General features: G+C 45.0%; 1 protein-coding gene across 1 annotated transcript in view; it reads right to left on the bottom strand.

The window, feature by feature from the left end:
- Nucleotides 1-22,405, bottom strand: part of PRRG1 (proline rich and Gla domain 1) — a 368,260-nt gene that overhangs the window by 176,436 nt on the left and 169,419 nt on the right. The window lies entirely within an intron of this gene.

Raw genomic sequence — 22,405 nt, 5'->3', positions numbered from 1 at the left:
TTGAAATGGTCTGCTTTGAAATAGCCTTTCCCTCTGATCCTGCAGTATATGCTACAAACAATTGTGCAGTTTTATTGAAAGTTTTTGTTTTGTCCAAGTAGAAACATAGCTGTCTGTGTATGTCCAATGAATGCAGAAGTCTCTCCCCTTTATTCTGGGGATTTGGATAAAAAGTTGGCAAGTGAACTGTTTGGTTAAGAGCCACATTGGAGACCACCTTTGGCATAAATGAAGGGTTTGTTCTTAAGGAAACCCTGTCTTGGTGAAAAATGATGAAAGGCTCCACTGCCATTAGTGCCTGTAACTCTGAGACTCTTCGCGCTGAGGTTATTGCCAGAAGCACAGCAGTTTTCCATGACACATATTTTAATTCTGCTGAATTGGCTGGCTCAAAAGGAGGTAAAGTTAGTTTTTCCAAGACAAAATTAAGGTCCCAAGTTGGTGTTGGTGCTCTCCGGGGCGGTCTTATGTTTTTAGCCCCTCTGAGGTACTGTTTTAGCAGTGGATGAGAGAAAATAGGAGGATCTGTGTTGTAATGAGCCGAGATGGCAGAGGTGTGGATCTTAATGGATGCATGCCTCCTGGCCTCCAAAATGACATCCATAACAGCTTTAGAGAGAGGTGTTATCTGCTTGACTAAGGAATCTGCCATGCAGCCAGGTTTAAGGTTTTGAGCTGGCTGTGCAGGATCTGATTGTTCTGTTGAGTCAGAAGATGCGGAATTTGAGGTAACATCCATGGTGGGCCTTGAGCCAAGTTATTTAAGACTGGGTACCAGTGGGGGGCGTGGCCAGTCTGCGGCAATCAGGATCACTTATGGTTTAGGCTTTTCCAGCTGAACGAGAGAGCATCCACTTTCCATGCTTGTGTGTGGTAAGTCCTTGTGCAGAAATTCTGTAGTTGGCAATTCATTGGGGAGGCAAAAAGATCTATGTCTGGGCTCCCCCATTTTTGTGTTATGCTGAACACTTGTGGATTTAATTTCCACTCGTGAGGATCCATAATGTTTCTGCTTAAGTCGTCTGCCAGAGTATTTTTCTTTCCTGGCATGAATTGTGCTTGCAGATGACCTTGATTGGTTAGAGCTGTGTTCCACAAGGTCATGGCTTGTCTGCAGAGGGGATAAGAATGAGTGCCCCCTTGCTTATTGTCCTGGATGCAGAAGGTCCTTGAAAGCTGTTAGGGCATTTTGTACAGCTAGTGAAAGGCTGTCCTTTGTTGAGGTGACATGCCTGTGCCCACCATCGAAACTCCTGTTGTAGGCAGGGAATAAGTGGTATTACTGCTTCCAAACTGTGACAGTGTTGAGTCCAAACACTTTTTAGATACCATTGTAATTTCCTCATATGCAGTCTGGCATATGGTAGTAGTATGCAGGATGCCATGAACCCCACGGCCTGCAGAATTTTTTTTGCAGGGAGTTGGGTTTTTGTTGCCATCAATTGAAAGTACCGAATCAGTTGTCTTTGCTTCTCTGGCGTGAGATAAGCCATCTGGGCCATTGTATCTAAGCTGGCACCCAGGAATATGATCTCTTGTGAGGGCACTAGTTTTGACTTCTTTTCGTTTACTGTGTACCCTAGGCAAATTAGCAATCTTTTTACAAATGCCGGTTGCTTTAGAAGAATGTCCTTGCTCTCTGCTTGAATAAGGCAGTCGTCCAAGTATGGATATATTTGAATTCCTTTTTGTCTGCAAAATGCAATTACTGGTGCCAGACATTTTGTGAAGACCCTGGGCGCAGTAGATAAGCCAAAGGGCAGTGCAGAGAATTGGTAATGCATTGAACCAGCTATAAATCTGAGGTATCTTCTGCAATTTTGCCTGCTAGGGACATGCAGGTATGCCTCTTTGAGGTCCAAAGTAACAAGCCAAGCCTTCTTGCCCAGCATGGGAAGAAGCTGCTGAAGAGTCAACATTTTGAATTTCGAAACATCCAGGTAAGTATTTAGAGTAGAAAGGTCCAGTATGGGTCTCCAGGCTTTGTCCTTTCTGGGGACTAGGAAAAGTCTTGAATAAAACCCTTGTCCTTGTTCCTGTTGTAGCACTTTTTGAATAGCTCTCATGTCCACGAGGGCTGTAATTTGTTTTTGTGCCTCTGCCCATTGATTTGGTGGCAGGTCTGGTATTCCTTTTAGCCTTGGTAGAGTGTGAAAGTGGAACCTGTAACCTTAAGACACAATATTCAGAAACCATTTGTCTTGGGTGATTATATGCCAATTTTGTGAGAAAAGTGCTAATTTTGCCCCTAAGGGAGCTTCCAAAAGGTAAGTGCTTGACATTTGAAGGAGGAAGTCATTGGGACTGTTTCCTATAAAGGTTGTGACTTGTCTTCCCCTCCTTTTGGGTTGAAGCACCCCCACTGTCGTGGTCTGTAGGAGCCTTGGGGCTGAGATCTGCCTCTTGGATGTCTGTATTTGCCTCTTTGTGGTCTGTCTGACACTGGAAAAGAACAATTTTTGGAGGGTCAATTTCTGCTAAATCGAGGTGGCTGTACCTGTAACAAATCCTTCACTGCATAGATTTTGCCTTATCCTCCATTTTCTTTAAAACCTCTTCTGCCTTGACACCAAATAAAATATCCTGCTGTAAAGGTGCATCCAATAATTCTGCCTTAACATGATCAGGTAAACCTTGTTCTTTTAACCAAGCATGCGAAACTGGCAATTTAAAGCTGCTAAAATTGCAGAAGCGTAAACTTTCTTCCCCCATCTGTCTAATGCTCTAGAATCTCTGTCAGAGGGAACTGGATTTTTAGCTGTGGAAGCCTTTACCCCTTTGGGACCCTGGGAAATAGTTTCTGGGTCAGCAACAGGGTTTTTATAAAGAAATTTGTGAGAGCCAGGGACTCTGTAGTACCTGCCTGGCTTGCCTGGAGCAGTGGGTAAAGAATCAGGATTTAAACTTGATTCAGAGAACACATCATCCACAATATCCAACACTGGCGGAATAGCAAGGAGCCTCTGCTGAGGCAATAAAAGAAAGTCTCTGAGCCTTTTCTTGGATTCCGAGTAATCCTGGCCCTCCCACTGGAAATGCTCCCTCATGGTATGTAAAGTTTCCCCAAAAGAGTAATCCTCAGGAGGCGAGGCTGAAGGGATTGATTCTTCAGCATCAGAGTCCTCATAGGGGGGTAAAGAGTATCCCTGGTCTGAAGAGGAATCAGAAGAAATGGAAACCTGGTCAGAGGAATTAGTCTGTATCCTGCCTAGGCCTTTTATCTGGAGGGGGATGGGAACCCCTGATCAGAGTAATTAAGTCTTCGGCCATTTTAAGCATCTGTTTTTTAGGCATGAAGGCCTGTCCAGGTGACTGCTGTACTTGCTTCTTTGTCTTTAATGGAGTTTTAGACTTGGCTATAGATTTAATGGTAAATTGTGAAGGTCTGAAAACACCCTCAGAAGCAGACGCCTGATCAGCGGCTCCGGACCCATCTGAGGGGTTAGTTTCCGTAGGCCCAATACTTTGAGTTTCCAGAAGCCTAGGTATATCCACGTGGGAGTCGGAGGCGGCCTGTGGCTCTGAGGTAGCGGGTGTCAGGGGCTGCGAAAGCACCTCATTGAGAACAGACGACTGGCCTAGACGAGGCTTCATTGTCAGTTTTGGGCCTCGGATGCCTGTCCTTATCCTTGTCTTTGCGTTTTTTTGTGTATTCCAGTCGTCGGTTGTTCCGACGGCATGATATAATTGAACCTTCAGCCAAAGTACTGTCGAGCAAAGTCAAACAGACGTTTAATAGTGCGCTTATTAAATCTAGCACAAAACCGACAACTAGTGATGTCGTGATCTGGGCCTAGGCATGGAATACAGTAAGAATGAAAATCCTTATGAGGTATTTGCGTCCCACAAGAAATACAATTAACTTTTACTGACATTGGTCTGAGACAAGAAAAAGTTTCCCCAACGGGGTACTTAGCTTTATTGAAGACTTTGATTCGAATTCAAAATCTCAGGAGTCGGCCAACCAGCACTTGCGAACTGCTTTTGCTTCGGGCACTGCGCGGCAAGAAAGACTGAAGAAAATGGCGTTGGCTGCATCTTATATACCCCTGGAGCACTGATGTCAGGGAAGAAGCAACAGCAACAGATGCCGGACCAAGACTTTGGAACTCTGGCCGACTGCGGGACCACCTGACGGCAGGATAACCCAAGTGTAATGACTGCAGCAGTGAAACACAAACATCTAGGGTTTTTATTACAGTGACACGATCAGAGACTGATTAATAATAGTTCACAGCCACTTTTTGCACATTTATATAATTAAAAAATAACCATTGTCCAATAAAGACAATTATGCAATTTACTGACTTGCCTAACCAAAAATAAAGGACTACATGAAGAACCATCCCTAAAACTCATGGAGAGCATCTAAAATGTTTCAAGTTTAAAAGCATTTAGGCAAGTAAAGATAGGACCTTTTCTGAATGATGTTGATGTAAACTGTCCTTTGAGAAAAAATGTCCAAATAAACTGAAAACTAGGAAGAACAGGATGCTCAAAAAACAGTCTCTGAAGGAATTCATACAGACTCTGATGAAGGTTGTCATTTATGTCCTCTACAAAAGGAAAACAAATGCTTCCACAACTACATCAATAAAATCACATGAAAAATATTCTTGAAGTAACCCTATTAATAAAATCTAATACTCCAGCCAAGAAGTGGGATTCCTAGTCTAAGCTAAAAGCTGATATACATTGGTTATAAACTGGTCAAGCAATTTCTCGTCATGGCTTTTTATTTTTGTTTTGGAATCATGGAAAGGTCCTTCTGATGAAATTACATTTTGCCCTTAATTCACACTTTCAAATAAAATACAGGAAGCCATCAAATAATATGAAAAGCTACCTATCAAAGAAAAGGTCTTACACTTTTCTTCCAAGCCATCTGATCGAGGTCATACAGAGACTGGGTGTACTAATATTAAGGGATCACTACCAGGAGCAAAGTAAAACACTATGAAAAAACAAACCAAAGCTATTATACTAGAGCTAACTTCTTTTTTCGGCTTATTCCTGGTTAGGGGTCGCCACAGTGGATCACTTGTCCACTCATGATTGGTAGTGGAGTTTTACAGTGTCGAGTTGCCAGCCCAGCACCCAACCCTTCCACAGAAGGCACACACATGCACGCACTCACACCTAGAGCCAATTTAGAGTGTCCAATCCACCTACAGCATATGTGTTTGGGATGTGGGAGGAAACCGGAGCACCCGGAGGAAACCCACGCGACCACAGGGAGGACATTCAGACTCTGCACAGAAGGCATGCCAGCCGAGGATCCAATTGGAGAACCTCTTGCTGTGAGGTGACAACGCTAACCACTGCACCACCGTGGTTGCCCATTCTACTAGAGCTAACTAAAAAACAAAAATTAACTGGATTTCACTGTTGCAGAACACCACTGAGGAAACCTGTAAGCTGTAACCATCCCAGTCAACTGCCCAGCTTTCACTAGTTATATTTGCAAAAAGTACAGTTGTGTACACTTACATAAACGTAGATGTTAGAGTGTATTCACTGTTGCAGTGACCACATTTATTTATCCTGCCAGGGGTAGCCCTCACTCAGCCCGAATACCAGAGGCTTAGTATTTCTGTGTCGGTTGCTGTCAGTCCAGGACTGACATCAGGTAGTCAAGTGGTATAAAATCAGGCAGCCGGCGCCACTACATCAGTTTTTCATGCCCCAACTGTCAGGAGCCCCCAAATAAGGAGCTAGGTTATGGTGGAAGAACACCACCAGTAGAAAGTAAATACCAAAAAAATCCCTGTAAGGAGAGAGGAAGATAGAGAGACAAGGGGGATGGAGGGGGGAAACCAGGACTCTACAGTGAATACACTAACATCTACATTTATGGCAAGTATACACAACTGTACTATGTTCTTCGTGTTTCACTGTTGCAGTCATCACATTTGGGTTGATTCCCAAAGCTGAAGAAAAGGGTAGAGGCAGTTAAGACGACTGGGGGCTGGCTAGGATGCCCTGCAAAACTGCGGTGGCAAAGCGTGCTCTGGATTTGGAGAAGATAGGCAGGTGGTAATGCTTGTTAAAGGTATGAACAGAAGTCCATGTTGCAGCCTCCAGGATGTCACTGGTGGGGGCCCCTCTGAGAATACCTGCAGAGGTGGAGGTTGCCCTGGTGGAATGTGTCCCGACCCCCTTTGGGAGCAGGTTTCCCATGCTGTTTGTAGCAGAAATGGATGCAGTGTGCTATCCATTCGGAGATTGCTTGTTTGAATATGGCCTTGTCCTCTGCCCCTGCTGCAAAGTTGGCTAGCAATTTGTCAGTTTTTCTAAAAGATTTAGTCTATCCAGATAGAATCTGAGCTGTCTGTGCACATCTAGAGAGTGCAGAATCCTTTCCCCCCTTGTTTTGTGGGTTAGGGAAAAAGGTGGGCAAATGAATGGATTGGTTGAGAGCCACACTGGACACCACTTTAGGCATGAAGGATGGGTTAGTCCTGAGGGAGACCCTGTCAGCATGGAAAAAGATGAAGGGCTCTCCAGCCAGGAGTGCTTACAGCTCTGAAACTCTTTTAGCTGAAGTGATGGCCAGAAGCAAGGCTGTTGTCCAAGAGAGGAATTTGCTGAAGCTGCAGGTTCAAAGGGTGGTAGGGTAAGCTTTTCCAACACAAAGTTAAGGTCCCAAGCTGGGGTAGGAGCTCTTCTGGGTGGCCTTAAGTTGTTAGCCCCTCTTAGGAACTGTTTGATGAGAGGGTTTGAGAAGAGAGGTGGCTATGCACTGTAATGGGCAGAGACGGCAGAGGCATGAATATGAAGAGAAGGACAGACCTCTGTGCAGTAGGTCTGCTAGGTAATCCAGGATGAGAGGTAGGGATTGCTGTGCTGTTTCGGCTCCGTTAGCCTGGATCTGGGCCAGGTGCAAAACCTTTTCCACTTGTCAGCATAGGATTTTCTAGTGCTGGGGTGTCTGGCCTCACGTACAACATCTAGGACTTGTTTGCTTAGACTGGCAGCTTGAGGAGAGGTCAGGGAATAAGCCAGGATACCAGGTTGAGGGTCTGCAATTGGGGATGCATGAATTCTCAATTCTTCTGGGTCAGGAGTGCTGGAATCTGCGGTAGGTGCCATGATGGAAGGGGTGACAGGCTGCACAGCAGTGGGTACCAGTGCTGGAGTGGCAAGTCTGGGGCAATCAGGTTTGTCCTCAGTTTTTCCTCCCTTATTTTCAGCAGTACCCTTGAAATCAGTGGTAGAGGGGGAAATGCATAGACAGATGGGTTTACCCACTGGAAGGATAGAGCATCCACTTTCCAGGCCTTGCTGTGAGGTTCCCTGGTGCAAGAATTTGCTGAGCTGATGATTGGAGTGGGAGGCAAAGAGATCCACCTTCGGGGTCCCCCATTTCTGGGTTACAAGTGTGAAGGTTCTGTGGTCTAGCTACCACTCATGTGGGTCTAGCAGTTTTCTGCTTAAGTTGTCTGCCAGAAAGTTTAGGGAGCCTAGCAGGAATTGTGCTAGCAGGTGCAGTTGCATGGTTGAGGCCGTGTGCCAAAGGGTCATGGTGAGCCTGCAGAGAGGATAAGAGTGAGTCCCTCCCTGCTTGTTGATATACCACATCACTGTGGTGTCTGTTTTGATCAGTAGAGGCCCCAGGGAGAGTAGGGGTCTGAAAGCTGTCAGGGCGTGCTGAACAGCTAGCATCGCTTTTTGGTTGATGTACAGATATATTTGATTTGGGTTCCAATGGCCCTGAATGCACCTGCCTTCCAGGTCTGCATCCCAGGAATAGTCTGATGCATCTGTGGTGAGGGTATGGGCGGCGTGGGGTTGTGAGAAAGGAAGTCCACTGTTGTGGTTGCATGCTGCTGCCCACCAAAGAAAGTCTTTCCTTAGACGAGGTATCATTGGAATGATAGTTTACAGGCCTTGAGTGCATTGACAACAAAGGCTTTTAAGGTATGATTGTAGTTCTCTCATATGCAATCTGGCATATGGAATAAGTAGAATGCAAAAGGCCATGAACCCTAGAGCTTGCAGGATTTTCCATGCAGATAACTGGGTTCTGGTGGCTAGTTGAGAGTAGTCATCTGTAAGGTAGGCTTGTTTTTCTGGAGTAAGGAATGCCATCTGGGATGCTGTGTCCAGGCTTGCTCCCAGGAATACAATTTTTTGTGGGGGTACTAGTTCTGATTTCTTTTCATTGACAGTATACCCCAGGGAGGTCAGTAGGTCCTTTACAAAGGTCAGGTGCTGTAACAGCTTTTCCTGTCTGCCTGAATCAGGCAGTTGTCTAAGTAGGGATAAATATGAATATTTCTTTGTCTGCAAAAAGCAATGGCTGGAGCCAAGCATTTTGTGAAAACTCTGGGAGCAGTGGATAAGCCAAAGGGAAGCACAGAGAATTGAAAGTGCATAGATCCTGCACTAAAACGTAGATATTACCTACAAGATTCCCTGACTGGGATGTGTAGGTAGGCCTCTTTTAGGTCTAGGGTGGCTAATCAAGCATGCTTGGAAAGCACAGGAAGAAGCTGCTGGAGGGTGAGCATTTTGAATTATGGTATCACCAGAAAGGTGTTCAGAATGGATAGATCGAGGATTGGGCGCAAAGTACCCTCTTTTCTGGGTACCAGGAATAGTCTGGAATAAAAATCTTGCCAAATCTATTCTGCAGGTACATGCTGTATTGCCTCATGGAGAGCCGGGAAAGTTCTTGCTTTTTGGCCTCTGCCCACTGGTTTGGAGGAAGATCCGAGAACCCTTTTGGGGTTGGCAGAGTGTGGAAATAAAATTCGTATCCCTGAGACACTATGTTGAGAACCCATCGGTCACTGGTAATAGAGGCCCAGTTGTTTGTATGGAAGGAGAGTTTTCCTCCTAGGGGAACAAGCAGATGGGCAGAGATAAAGGGTGGAGGTGTAAAGTCATTGTGAGTTCTTACCATAAGGGGGTGGGGCTTAGCACTCCCTATTTTTGAAAAGGAGGAACTCCATTGCTTAGATCTCTGAATTCCATGGGGCTGCTGTCTGGGGGGTCTGCTTCCCCTGGGTCTGGGCTGAGCTGGCCTGGAGTGGGCCGGAAATGACCAGTGCTTGGAGGGGCAATGCCTACTGAACCTTAGAGGCTGGACTTGTAAAACGTCTTTAAATTGCATAGACTTAGCTTTTTCTTCCATCTTTAAGACCTCTTCTGCCTTGGTGCCAAACAAATTGTCTTTGTTCAATGGTGCGTTCAATAATTTTGATTTGACATGGTCTGGCAAGGTCTGTTCCTTAAGCCAAGCATGCCTTCTAAAGGATGGAACCAGTGACCGCTGCCCTGCAATGTGCTTCTGGGGCGTCAAAGCAACATTGCAAGGTGTGCTTAGTAACTTGGCTTGCAGAATGCGTAAGCTCTTGTAATTCTTTACTTTCTGCACAACCAGGAAAGGAAGACTTTTTTTTGTTTGAGGAGTTCCAAGGTATGCTGCTGATATTTCAGCATGTGGAACTGACAATTTAATGCTCTAATAGCAAGAGTAGCAGAGGTGTATACTTTTTTACCCCATCTGTCTAAATCTTGGGAACCCCTGTCTGAGAGAGTGGGATTCTTAGCTGAGGTTGCTTTAATTCCTTTAGGTCCTTGAGAGATAACCTCTGGGTCAGCAGTAGAATTTTTAAAAAGGAATATGTGAGTGTCAGGGACTCTGTGGTACCTGTCAGGTTTCCTGGGAGCAGGAGGAAGGGCGTCAAGAGCCAAACTAGATTCCATAAAAACATCAACAACAACATCCAGGACAGGAGGAATGGCCAAAGGTCTGTGCTGTGGTAAATCTAAGAATTCCCTGAGTCTCTTTTTTGACTGAGGGCATTCCTGACATTCCCATTGGAAATGCTCCCTTAAAGTATGAAGGGTTTCACCAAATGAAAAATCCTTGGGTGGAGAGGCAGAAGGAATGGATTCCTCTGCATCAGAATCCTCATAAGTAGAGACGGGTTGCATGTCTTCATATTCAGAAGCATCAGAGTCATCGGACTCCTGTTCAGGGGACAAGTCTTTTTTTTCTTTTGGAAGGGGTAGCCTGGCTTCCCCTAATAAGCATACTAAGGTCTTCTGCCATTTTAAGCATTTGAGATTGTGGCACGGAAGCAGGTGCCTGAGCTTGGGTCGTCGTTTTCTTGGGGATAGTTCATACCCTGGGAATTAGAAATTCAGTAGTTTTAGAAAGAACTGAAGGTGTGAAAGAAGCTGTCGGTTTGTGTTAAGTATCGGTAGTGCAAAGTATTTCCTCGGAAGCCGGTGCCTGCTCAGTGGCTCCGGACCCATCCAAGGTAGAGACATCCGCAGGATCCTTAGTCGAAGAAGAGTTTCGCGGCATACCAGACTCCAAAAGGGTCTCAGTAGCAGCCAGCGAATCCATAGAAGCAGGCATCAGGGGCTGTGAAAGCACCTCACTGAAGACCAGTGGACTGACTACTAGCTTAACAGAAGCATCGTCTGCAGTTTTAGACCTGTGCAGTCTCTGTCTTTATCCTTGCGTTTTTTCGGAAGATCGGTAGTCAGATGGCTTACTGAAGCCATATCAGAATTCGAAGCCTGATAGCGAAAATATCTAGCTACAATAAGGACCCAACGACGCATAGTTCTGGCACTGAACAAAGCACAAAAGTGACAGTGAGGGACGCCATGGTCTGGGCCTAAACAGGTGACGCAGTAAAATTGGAAGTCTGTGTGGTATTTGTTTTCCACAGGCGAGACAATTGTTAACTTTTTCTGACATCGGTTAGAGCAAGAAAAAGGGATCCCCAATAGGCTACTTAGCTTTAGAAGACTTCAACTTTAGTTAATAAAGGAAAACTCAGGTAGCGGCCAACCGGCACTCGTGCAAACTGCTTCTGCTTCAGGCTCTTTGGCAAGACAGACAAGATATAAAGGCGTCAGCTGCCTGATTTTATACCACTGACTACCTGACGTCAGTCCTGGAGCGACAGCAACTGGTGCAGAAATACTAAGCCTCTGGTATTCGGGCCGATTGAGGTCTACCCCTGGCAGGATAACCCAAATGTGATAACTGCAACAGTGAAACACGAAGAACATCACTACATTCCCCTACTAGCCCAAATCATAGCTATGGAAACAATGCAATAAAACACTTGTTACTGACCCATACCCCAACCTACCCACTCAAATTCTACCACACCTCTTACGTGATCAGCACGCTGCTACCCTTGTCACAGCTAACTCTACCCACTACCAAAATAATAACCTTACATATATTCTCTAGAAACTCTAATGTACAAAGAATGATACGTCATACTAAACATAGAAGGATGTCCTTCAGTACTATAAAAGTGAAGTTGTGTACACTTACCATAAATGTAGATGTTAGAGTGTATTCACTGTTGGAGTCATTACATTTGGGTTATCTGCTTACAGGTAGCCCTAAGTCAGCCTGATTAACAAAATCTTGGGTCCTGCATCAGTTGCAGTCCCTTCTTTCCATGATGTCAGGTTGTCAGGGTATAAAACATGCAGCCGACACCATTACATCAGTTTTTCTTGCCCCAGATGGTCAGGTGCCCCCCTAATGGGAAGCAATTAAATATAAAAGTACGAAGATATACCGCCAACAAAAAAGCAAATACACCAAAAAGGCTTTTAAGCATAGTAAAAGAAAGTAGAGGTATAGTCAAAAGAAGTTAGGGGGCTGGAGGGTGGGTAACCAGGACTGCAACAGTGAATACACTCGAACATCTACATTTATGGTAAGTGTACACAACTGTACGGTTGGGAGGAGGAATTTAGATCGCATTAGGGCCACCTATAATGCCCTGCAAGACTGCAGTGGCACAGCCAGCTCTGTATTTAGAGAAAATTGGCAAATGACAATGCTTGGTGAAAGTATGTACAGAACTCCAGGTAGCAGCTTCTAGGATGTCCCTGGTAGGGACACCTCTGAGAAAGGATGCAGAGGTAGATGCAGCCCTGGTGGAGTGAGGTCTGATCCCCTGGGGGATAGGTTTTCCATGGTGCTTATAGCAGAAATGAATGCAATGGCTTATCCATTTAGAAATGGTTTGCTTTGAAATAGCCTTCCCCTCTGCCCATGCAGCAAATGCCACCAGCAGTTGTTCAGATTTCCTTTGAGGTTTAGTCCTGTCCAAGTAAAATCCAAGTTGTCTGTGCACATCTAAGGAATGCAGTATCCGTTCCCCTTTATTCTGTGGATTGGGAAAGACGATTGGCAAATGAATGGACTGATTAAGAGCCACACTGAATACCACCTTGGGCATGAAGGATGGATTGGTTCTGAGGGACACCCTGTCCGCATGAAAGATGATGGAAGGATCCACTGCCATTAGGGCCTGTAATTCAGATACCCTTCTAACCGAAGTGATTGCTAAAAGGAAAGTTGTTTTCCAAGAAAGAAATTTTAAGTCTGCAGTAGCAGCTGGTTCGAAAGGAGATAGAGTGAGTTTCTCCAAGACAAAGTTAAGGTCTCAGGCTGGGGTTGGAGCTCTCCTGGGTGGTCTCAAATTTCTGGCCCCTCTGAGGAACTGCTTGAGCAGTGGATGAGAGAAGAGGGGAGGTTCTGTGTTATAATGAGCTGAAATGGCTAAGGCTTGGAGTTTAATGGAGGAAAAAGACAGGCCCTTGTGAAGCATCTCAGTTAAGTATTGTAAAATCTGAGGTAAACTGGGTGCTGCTATGCTCATCCCTTGAGATTGGTTCCAGGCACAGAATCTTTTCCATTTTTTCAGCATAAGATTTTCTAGTACTAGGCCTCCTTACCTCTAAAATGATATCCATCACAGGTTTGCTGGGAGATGGTAAAGGAGAGATTACGTAATTAGCCAGGCTGCAATGTTCAGTGTTAGAAGCAGAGGGTGCAGAATCTGGTTCTCCTGCTGAGACACCAGGGACGGAGTCTGAGGCAGGTGCCATGGAGATAACCGTGACACACTGAGCAGGTGGAGGGTACCAGAGTTGGCGCAGCCAGTCTGGTGCAATCAAAATCATCTTTGGTTTTGTCCTGCTTGATTTTTAGCAGTACTTTGGAGAGCAGGGGCGGGGGGGGCTTAGCCCGATAGGTTATTCCAGCTGAAGGACACAGCATCCATTTTCCAGGCTTGTTTGTGGGGTGTCCTTGTGCAAAATTTGTCCAACTGGTAGTTCTAGGGAGAGGCAAACAGGTCTATATCTGGGCTCCCCCATTTGCTTGTCAACATGTTGAAAATCCTTGGTTCCTGTTTCCACTTGTGTGGGTCCATGAGTTTTCTGCTTAGTCCGTCTGCCAATGTGTTTAGTATTCCTGGCAGGAATTGAGCTTGTAGGTGCACTTGTTAGCGCAGGCCTGTGTTCCACAATGCCATGGCTAGTCTGCAGAGGGGGTAGGAATGTGTACTCCCCTGCTTGTTTATGTACCACATAAGTGGTGTTGTCAGTCTTTACCATTAGTTGTCCTGGAAGAATGTGGCCCTTGAAGGCTGTCTGAGCATTCTGTACAGCTAACATTTATTTCTGATTGATGTGCAGGTGCATTTGACTTGTGTTCCATTTGCCCTGAATGCACTTCCCTGCCAAGTGAGCCCCCCCATGCATAGTCTGATGAGTCTGTTGTTCGGGTTTGGGCGGCAGGGGGTGGTGTGAAAGGTAGTCCCTTGTTTTGGTGGCAGGCCTCTGCCCACCAAAGGAACTCTAGGCATAGGCAAGGTATGATAGGAATCATTGTTTCTAGGTCCTGAGAATGTTGACACTATAGGATTTTTAGATACCACTGTAGTTTCCTGATATGCAGTCTTGCATATAGAATTAGAAGAACGTAGAAGGCCATGAACCCCAAGGCTTGCAGTATTTGTCTTGCAGATAGAAGGGTTTTTGTGGCTACTTGTATGAAGTAGGTTGTCAAATGAATTTGTTTCTTTGGCATGAGGTAAGCCATCTTGGAAATTGTATTCAAGCTTGTTCCCGGGAATATAAATTTGTTGACAGGGTACCAGGTGTGATTTATTTTCATTTATGGTGTAACCCAGACAAGTTAGAACCCTTTGTACAAAGGCCAGATGATTCAAAAGTATGTCCTGGCTTTCTGCCTGAATTAGACAATCATCCAGGTATGGGTATATTTGAATATTTCTTTGCCTGCAAAATGCAATAACTGGAGCTAGGCACTTTGTGAATACCCTGGGCGCAGTAGATAAGCCAAAGGGCAGTGTACAGAAAGTACAGTTTTGTACCTACCATAAATGTAGATGTTTGAGTGTATACACTGCTGCAGTCATTACACTTGGGTTATCCTGCTGTCAGGCGGTCCCTCAGTCGGTCTGAGTTCCAAAGTCTTGGTCCGGCGTCGGTTGCTGTCGCTTCTTCCCTGACGTCAGTGCGATAGGGGTATACAAGACACAGCCGACGCCATTTTCTTAAGTTTTTCTTGCCCCAGATGTCAGGTGTCCCCAAAAAGGTAGGCTAAGCAAATTGCTATTAAAACATGCATATGAAAAGCAATCAAAAAACTTTCAGTTACCAGCAAACACTCCCAATAGATAGTAAAGGGTATAAGAGTTAGGTACGTACCAGCAAGAAAGAGGGGAAGGAGGGGGAAGGAGGGAGGGTAACCTGGACTGCAGCAGTGTGAACACTCGAACATCTACATTTATGGTAGGTACAAAACTGTACTATGTTCATCGTGTTACACCGCTGCAGTCATTACACTTGGGTAGAATCCCAAAGCTGAGGTTGGGTGGCTGGTTCTATAAGGCATTAGGGGTGGCTATAAGGCCCTGCAGAATTGCAGTGGCAAAGCCAGCTCTGGATTTAGAATAAAGAGGCAGATGGTAATGCTTGGTAAAGGTATGTACAGAACTCCAAGTTACTGCTTCCAAAATGTCCTTGGTAGGTACTCCTCTGAGGTAGGCAGCTTAAGTGGCTGTTGCCCTGGTGGAATGAGACCTAATGCTGTTAGGTACAGTTTTCCCATGGTGTGTATAGCAGAAACATATACAGTGTCCTATCCATTTTGAAATGGTTTGTTTTGAAATGGCTTTTCCCTGTGCTCCTGCAGCATATGCTACAAAGAATTGCTCAGTTTTCTTGAAAGCTTTGGTTTTATCCAAGTAGAAGCGTAACTGCCTATGTATGTCCAAGGAATGCAGAAGTCTCTCCCCTTTATTCTGTGGGTTTGGATAAAAAGTTGGCAAGTGAATAGTTTGGTTTAGAGCCACACTTGATACCACCTTTGGCATAAAAGTAGGGTTTGTTCTTAAAGACACCCTGTCTTGGTGGAAAATGATGAAAGGTTCCACTGCCATTAGTGCCTGTAACTCTGAAACTCTTCGTGCTGAGGTTATTGCCAAGAGCAGAGCAGTTTTCTAAAAGAGATATTTTAAATCTGCTGAGTTAGCTGGTTCAAAAGGAGGCAAAGTTAATTTTTCCAACATGAAGTTGAGGTCCCAAGTTGGAGTTGGTGCTCTACGGGGCGGCCTTATGTTTTTAGCCCCCTCTGAGGTACTGTTTCAGCAAAGGATTAGAAAAAATAGGTGGGTCCGTGTTGTAATGAGCAGAGATGGCAGAGGCGTGGATCTTGATGGATGAGAAGGAGAGGCCTTTGTCCAGCATCTCAGTTAAATACTGTAATATCTGAGGAATATTTGGGACAAGAGGGTCAAGGCTGTGAGCCTGGTTCCAGGCACAGAATCTCTTCCATTTATCTGAATAGGCTTTCCTGGTGCTGGCCTCCAGAATGACATTCATAACAGCTTTGGAGAAAGGCATTGCTTGCTTGACTAACGAATCTGCCATGCAGCCAGGTTTAAAGTCTTTAGCTGGCTGTGAAGTATCTGATTGTTGTGCTGAGTCAGATGATGTGGGATTTGAGGCAAAATCCAGGGGGCCCTTGTGCTAAGTTCTTTAAGATTGGGTACCAGTGCTGGCATGGCCAGTCTGGGGCAATCAGGATCATGTTTGGCCTTTCTTTCCTGGCTTTTATGAGTACCTTTGGAAGGAGAGGCAGTGGTGGGAAAGCATATACTTGTAGGTTTTTCCAGCTGAATGAGAGGGCATCCACTTTCCATGCTTGTGGGTGGCAAGGTCCTTGTGCAGAATTTCTGTAGCTGGCAGTTCATTGGGGAGGCAAACAGATCTATGTCCAGGCTCCACCATTTTTGTGTTATCATTCTGAATATTTGTGGATGTATTTTCCACTCGTGCGGATCCATGATGTTTCTGCTTAAGTCATCTGCCAGTGTGTTTTTGCAGATGAACTTGACAGGTTAGAGCTGTGTTCCACAAGGTCATGGCTTGTCTGCAGAGGGGATAAGAATGAGTGCCCCCTTGCTTGTTTATGTACCACATAACTGTGGTGTTGTCTGTCTTTAGTAGTAGTTGTCCTGGATGCAGAACGTCCTTGAAAGCTATAAGGGCATTTTGTACAGCTAGCATCTCTTTGATTGATGTGAAGATGCCTTTGTTCTGCGGGCCACTTGCCCTGAATACATTTTCCTGCCATGTGTGCTCCCCAGGCGTACTCCGATGAATCTGTTGTCAGTGTTTGCCTGGCTGTGGGTTGAGTTAAAGGCTGTCCCTTGTTGAGATTACAAGCTTGAGCCCACCATCGAAACTCCTGTTGAAGGCATGGAATTAGTGGTATTACTGTTTCCAAACTTTGACAGTGTTGAGACCAGACACTCTTTAGGTACCACTGCAGTTTCCTCATATGCAGTCTTACATATGGAATTAGTAGTATGCAAGATGCCATGTAACCCAAGGCCTGCAGAATTTTTCTTGCAGGGAGTTGGGCCTTTGTTGCCATCAATTGAAAATATTGAGTCAGATGTCCTTGCTTGTCTGGCATGAAATAAGCCATCTCTGCCGTTGTATTCAAGCTGGCACCCAGGAATATTATCTCTTGTGAGGGCACTAGTTTTGACTTCTTTTAGTTTACTGTGCACCCTAGGCAACTTAACTTTTTTACAAACGCCAGATGTTTTAGAAGAAGGTCCTTGTCTCTGCTTGAATCAGGCAGTCGTCCAGGTACGGATAAATTTGAATTCCTTTCTGTCTGCAAAATGCAATTACTGGTGCCAGGCACTTTGTGAAGACCCTGGGCGCAGTAGATAAGCCAAAGGGCAGTGCAGAGAATTGGTAGTGCATTGAACCAGCTATGAATCTGAGGTATCTTCTGCAGTTTTGTCTGATTGGACATCAAGGAGGCATACCTGCATGTCCCTAAGTTACAAGCCAAGCCTTCTTGCCCAGCATGGGAAGAAGCTGCTGTAGTGTCAATATTTTGAATTTTGGAACATCCAGGTAAGTGTTTAGAGAAGAAAGATCCAGAATGGGCCTCCAGGCATTGTCCTTTCTGGGAACCAGAAAGAGTCTGGAGTAAAAACCTTGTCCTTGCTCCTGTGTTTGTACCTTTTGAATAGCGCTCATGTCCATGAGTGCTGTAATTTGTTTTTGAGCCTCTGCCCATTGATTTGTTGGCAGATTTGGCATTCCTTTTAGCCTTGGCAGAGTGTGAAAGTGGAACCTGTAAACCTTGAGATACAATGTTGAGAACCCATTTGTCTTTGGTGATCATATGCCAATTGTGACAGAAAAGTGCCAGTTTTCCTCCCAAGGGAGCTGCCAAGATAGAGCTGTTTGGCAGCTGTAATGGGAAGTCATTGGGGCTGTTTTTTGTAAGGTTGAGGCTGGTCTTCCCCTTCTTTCTGGGTTGATGCACCCCATTGTCGAGGCCTGTAAGGACCTTGTGGTTGACCTCTGCCTCTTGGACGTCTGTATCTGCCCCTTTCAGGTCTGTCTGTAACTGGAAAGGACCAGTTCTTTGTTGGCCAATTTTTGCCAAATCGAGGAGGCTGAACCTGTAAGAAATCCTTCACCGTTTGCATAGATTTTGCCTTATCCTCCATTTTCTTTAATACCTCTTTTGCCTTAACTCCAAATAAAACATCCTGCTGCAAAGGTGCATCCAATAGTTTTGCTTTAACATGATCTGGCAACGTATGTTCTTTTAAGCAAGCATGTCTTCTAATGACAGATCCTGTAACTGCTGCTCTACAGGAGGCCTCTAATGAATCAAAACCACATTGCAAAGTATGTTTTCCCACTTCTTCAGCTGCATGCAATAAATCCTGCATTTCTTTAAAATTAGGAGAATCTGAGTTTGGAAGCATTTTTTGTTTTAACTGTGACATCAAATATTGGCTGATATTTTAGCATGTGAAACTGGCAATTTAAGGCTCTCATAGCTAAAGTTGCAGATGTATACACTTTCTTCCCCCATCTGTCTAATGCTCTGGAATCTCTATCAGAGGGAACTGGATTCTTTGCTGAGGAGGCCTTTACCCCTTTGGGGCCCTGAGAAATTAGTTTCAGGGTCAGCAGCAGGGCTTTTAAAGAAATTTGTGAGAGTCAGGGACTCTGTAGTATCTATCAGGCTTAACTGGAGCAGGAGGTAAAGAATCAGGATTTAAACTGGATTCAGTATACACATCATCCACAATATCTAACACTGGCGGAATAGCAATGGGTCTGTGTTGAGGTAATAAAAGGAAATCTCTGAGCCTTTTCTTGGATTCTGAATAATCCTGGCCCTCCCAATGGAAATGCTCCCTCATGGTATGCAAGGAGTAGTCCTCTGGCGGAGAGGCTGAAGGAATTGATTCCTCAGCATCAGAATCCTCATAAGGGGTAAAGAGTATCCTAGGTCTGTGGATGAATCTGAACAGATGGATACCTGGTCGGATGAGTCATAGTCTGCATACTGTCTAGGCCTTTTATCAGGAGGGGGATGGGACCCCCTGATCAGTGAGATTAGGTCTTCGGCCATTTTGAGCATTTGTTTCTTGGGCATAGAGGCCTGTCCTGGTGAATGTTGAATTTGTTTCTTTGTTTTTAAAGGAGTTTTAGACTTAGTAGAAGATGTAATGGTTAACTGAGTAGGTCTGAAAACACCCTCTGAAGCTACGGGTTGTTCAGCTACTCCGGATCCCTCTGAAGGGTCAGTCTCGGTAGGCTGTAAAACTGGTGCGTCCGAAGGCCCAGCCATCTCCACGTGAGAGCCAGAGGTGGCCTGAGGTTCTAAAGAAGCGGTAGTCCGGGGCTGCAAAGGCGCCTTGCTGAAAACCGGAGAACCGGCGACTGGCCTAGAAGAGGCTTCGTCGTCAGTTTTGGGCCTCAGGTGACTGTCCTTGTCTTTGCGCTTTTTGTGAATTCCGGTCGTCGGTAGTTCCGACGCCATGGTATAATTGAATTTTCTGCCAAAATAATGTCGGGCAAAATCAAACTGATGTTTAATTTTTGCTTGTTAAACCTAGCACAAAACCGACTGTGACGTTGTGGTCTGGGCCTAGGCATGGGATACAATAAGAATGGAAATCCTTATGAGGCATTTGCCTCCCACAAGAAATACAGTTATTAACTTTTACTGACAGCGGTCTGAGGCAAGAAAAAGTTTTGGTTCTGGATTCGGAAATGAAAATCTCAGGAGTCGGCCGACCGGCACTTGCGAACTGCTTTTGCTTCAGGCACCGCGCGGCAAGAAAGACTGAAGAAAATGGCGTCGCCTGCATCTTATATACCCCCTGTCGCACTGACGTCAGGGAAGAAGCGACAGCAACCGACGCCGGACCAAGACTCTGGAACTCAGGCCAACTGAGGGACCGGCAGATGACAGGATAACCCAAGTGTAATGACTGCAGCAGTGTAACATGATGAACATCTGACAGTGCGTGTAGCCTGCTTTGAAGTGTAGGTATCTTCTGCAAGATTCTCCGATTGGGATGTGCAGGTATGCTGCTTTTAAATCTAGTGTTGCCAACCAGGCATCTCTGCCTAGCATAGGAAGTAATTGGTGAAGGGTCAGCATCTTGAATTATGGAATCTCCAAAAAGGTGTTTAGAGTAGACAGGTCCAGGACAGGACACTGTGAATGGTCTTTTCTTGGTACCAGGAAAAGTCTCGAGTAGAAACTTCACCCCTTTTCCACTTCTGGTACCAGCTGAATAGCCCCCATGCTTAAGAGGAAAGTACTTGTTTTGGGGCCTCTGCCCACTGATTTGGGGGTAGGTCCGGCCACCCATTTGGTGTTGGCAACGTGTGGAAGTGAAATCTGTATCCCTAGGACACTATATTTAAAACCCATTTGTCCTGGGTAATGAGTTCCCAATTCTTTGCATGAAGAGCAATCTCAGTCAGTTGATAAGTGCTTGGAAATTTTAAAAGGAAGTCACTGAGACAATTTACCATAGGGGGAGTCTTATTATTCCCAGATTTGGGAGTGGAGGCCCCCCACTGCTTAGTTCTGTGTCCCCCCTGGGACTGAAACCTGGGGTTTTTGCTATGTCTGGGTTTGGCTTGAGAAGACCTGGAAGAGGCTGGAAAGGACCAATTCTTAGAGGGCGAGTGCCTACTAAATCTAGGTGGCTTAACTTGTAAAAAATCTTCCAGAGTTTGCAATAGATTTAGCTTCATCTTCCATCTTTTTAAGAACTTCCTCAGCCTTGTTGCCAAACAGGCAGTCCTGATTTACAGGAGCATCCAACAATTTAGCTTTAACATGATCAGGCAAAAAAGTGCTCCTTAAGCCAAGTATGCCTTCTGAGCACAGACCGAGTAACAGCAGCCCTGCAAGAGGCCTCTAATAAATCAAAACCACATTGCAAAGTATGCTTTCCAACTTGTTCAGCAGAATGCATTAAATCCTGTAATTCTTTATTTTCCACACAGTCAGGAATCAACATATTTTTCTGTTTGAGCAGTCCAATAACATGTTGCCGATACTTTTAACATATGAAACTGGCAGTTTAAAGCTCTAATGGCCAAGGTTGCAGAAGTGTAAACCTTCTTACCCCATCTATCCAGTGTCCTGGAGTCTCTATCAGAAGGGGTAGGATTTTTAGCAGTAGAAGCCTTAATACCCTTGGGCCCCTGTGAAACAGTCTCTGGATCTGCAATAGGATTTTTAAAAAGGAATTTGTGGGACTCAGGGACCCTGTGGTATCTGTCAGGTTTTCTGGGAGCAGGAGGCAGGGTATTAGGAGCCAAACTAGATTCCAAAAAAGCATCAACAATGTCTAGTACAGGAGGACTAGCTAAAGGCCTATGCTGAGGTAGGAGAAGGAAATCCCTAAGCCTCTTTCTTGAATCAGAAAAATCATGGCTTTCCCAGTGGAAATGCTCCCTTATAGTATGTAAGGTTTCCCCAAAAGAAAAATCCTCAGGAGGGGAAGCAGAGGGAATTGAGTCCTCTGCATCAGAATCTTCATAAGTAGATAAGGGCAAGTCCAGATAATCAGAAGAATCAAAAACAGAATCCTGATCAGAACAGTCATAATCAACTTCAGTCCTAGGCCTCTTAGAAGGGGGGGGGGTTGGCTACCCCTGATTACAGTTATTAGATCTTCAGCCATCCTTATCACTTGTTTTTTTAGGCATAAAGGCCTGAGCATGTGGCCTGGGCATAGTTTTTTTAGGCATGGAGCGAGATTTAGGTCTAAGTAAAGAAGGAGGCGTCAGTTTAATATGCAAGTCCGTAGGCCTGAATACACCCTCAGAAGCCGGTGTCTGCACAGCGGCTCAAACCCATCCAAGGTAGAGACATCCACGGGTTCTATAGTTAAAGCATCTCACAGCATACCGGACTCAGAATGGGTCTCAGTAGAGGCCTGTGAATCAGAAGTAGTGGGTATCAGGGGCTGCGAAAGCGCCTCACTGAGTACCGGTGAACTGGCGACTGGCTTAGGAGAAGCGGCACTGGCAGTTTTGGACCTCGGCGGCTTGTCTGTCTTTATCTTCGCGTTTTTTCGGAATCCCAGTAGTCGGATGGCTAACCGACATTTCTGGATAAATAAACTGAGAAACGAAATATTTAGAGGCGAAAATATACTGACGACGGATAGTGTGCTGATTAAATAAAGCACAAAACCGACAGCAAGAGACGTTGTGGTCAGGGCCTACGCAAGGAACACAGTACGAATGAAAATCTTTATGAGGTATTTGCTTTCCACAAGTAATGCAATTATTAACTTTTACTGACATCGGTAAGGAGCAAGAAAAAGTTTCCCCAACGGGGGTACTTAGCTTTAGTTGAAGACTTCGGTTCTGAAATTTGAAAATGAAAATTCCAGCAAACTGCTTCAGCTTCGGACATTGCATGGCAAGAAAGACTTGTGTAATGGCGTCGGCTGCATGTTTTATACCCTGACGACCTGACATCATCTAGTTACAGTTTATACACAGAGAAACTAGTTACTTTGCAAATGCCGTAAACTTGAACCATTTATAAGCTGCTGAGTAAACAGAAAACTGCTGTACAATAATTGACTATTAAACAGATAAAACACCAGCCTTTTAACATTTTTGGTTTCCTTCGCTTTCGGTTCTAATCGCTGTCTGCTTCCGGTATAACTAAAGATTCTGAAGAAGTGTGTCGAAAACATATGAATTTGTGAGCATTATCCAA

This window comes from Protopterus annectens, chromosome 5.part0 (genome assembly GCF_019279795.1).
Source record: "Protopterus annectens isolate FY-2018-M chromosome 5.part0, PAN1.0, whole genome shotgun sequence".
Lineage (NCBI taxonomy): Eukaryota > Metazoa > Chordata > Ceratodontiformes > Protopteridae > Protopterus > Protopterus annectens.
Note: the sequence above shows the minus strand (reverse complement) of the source record. Positions and strands in the feature narration are given on the sequence as shown.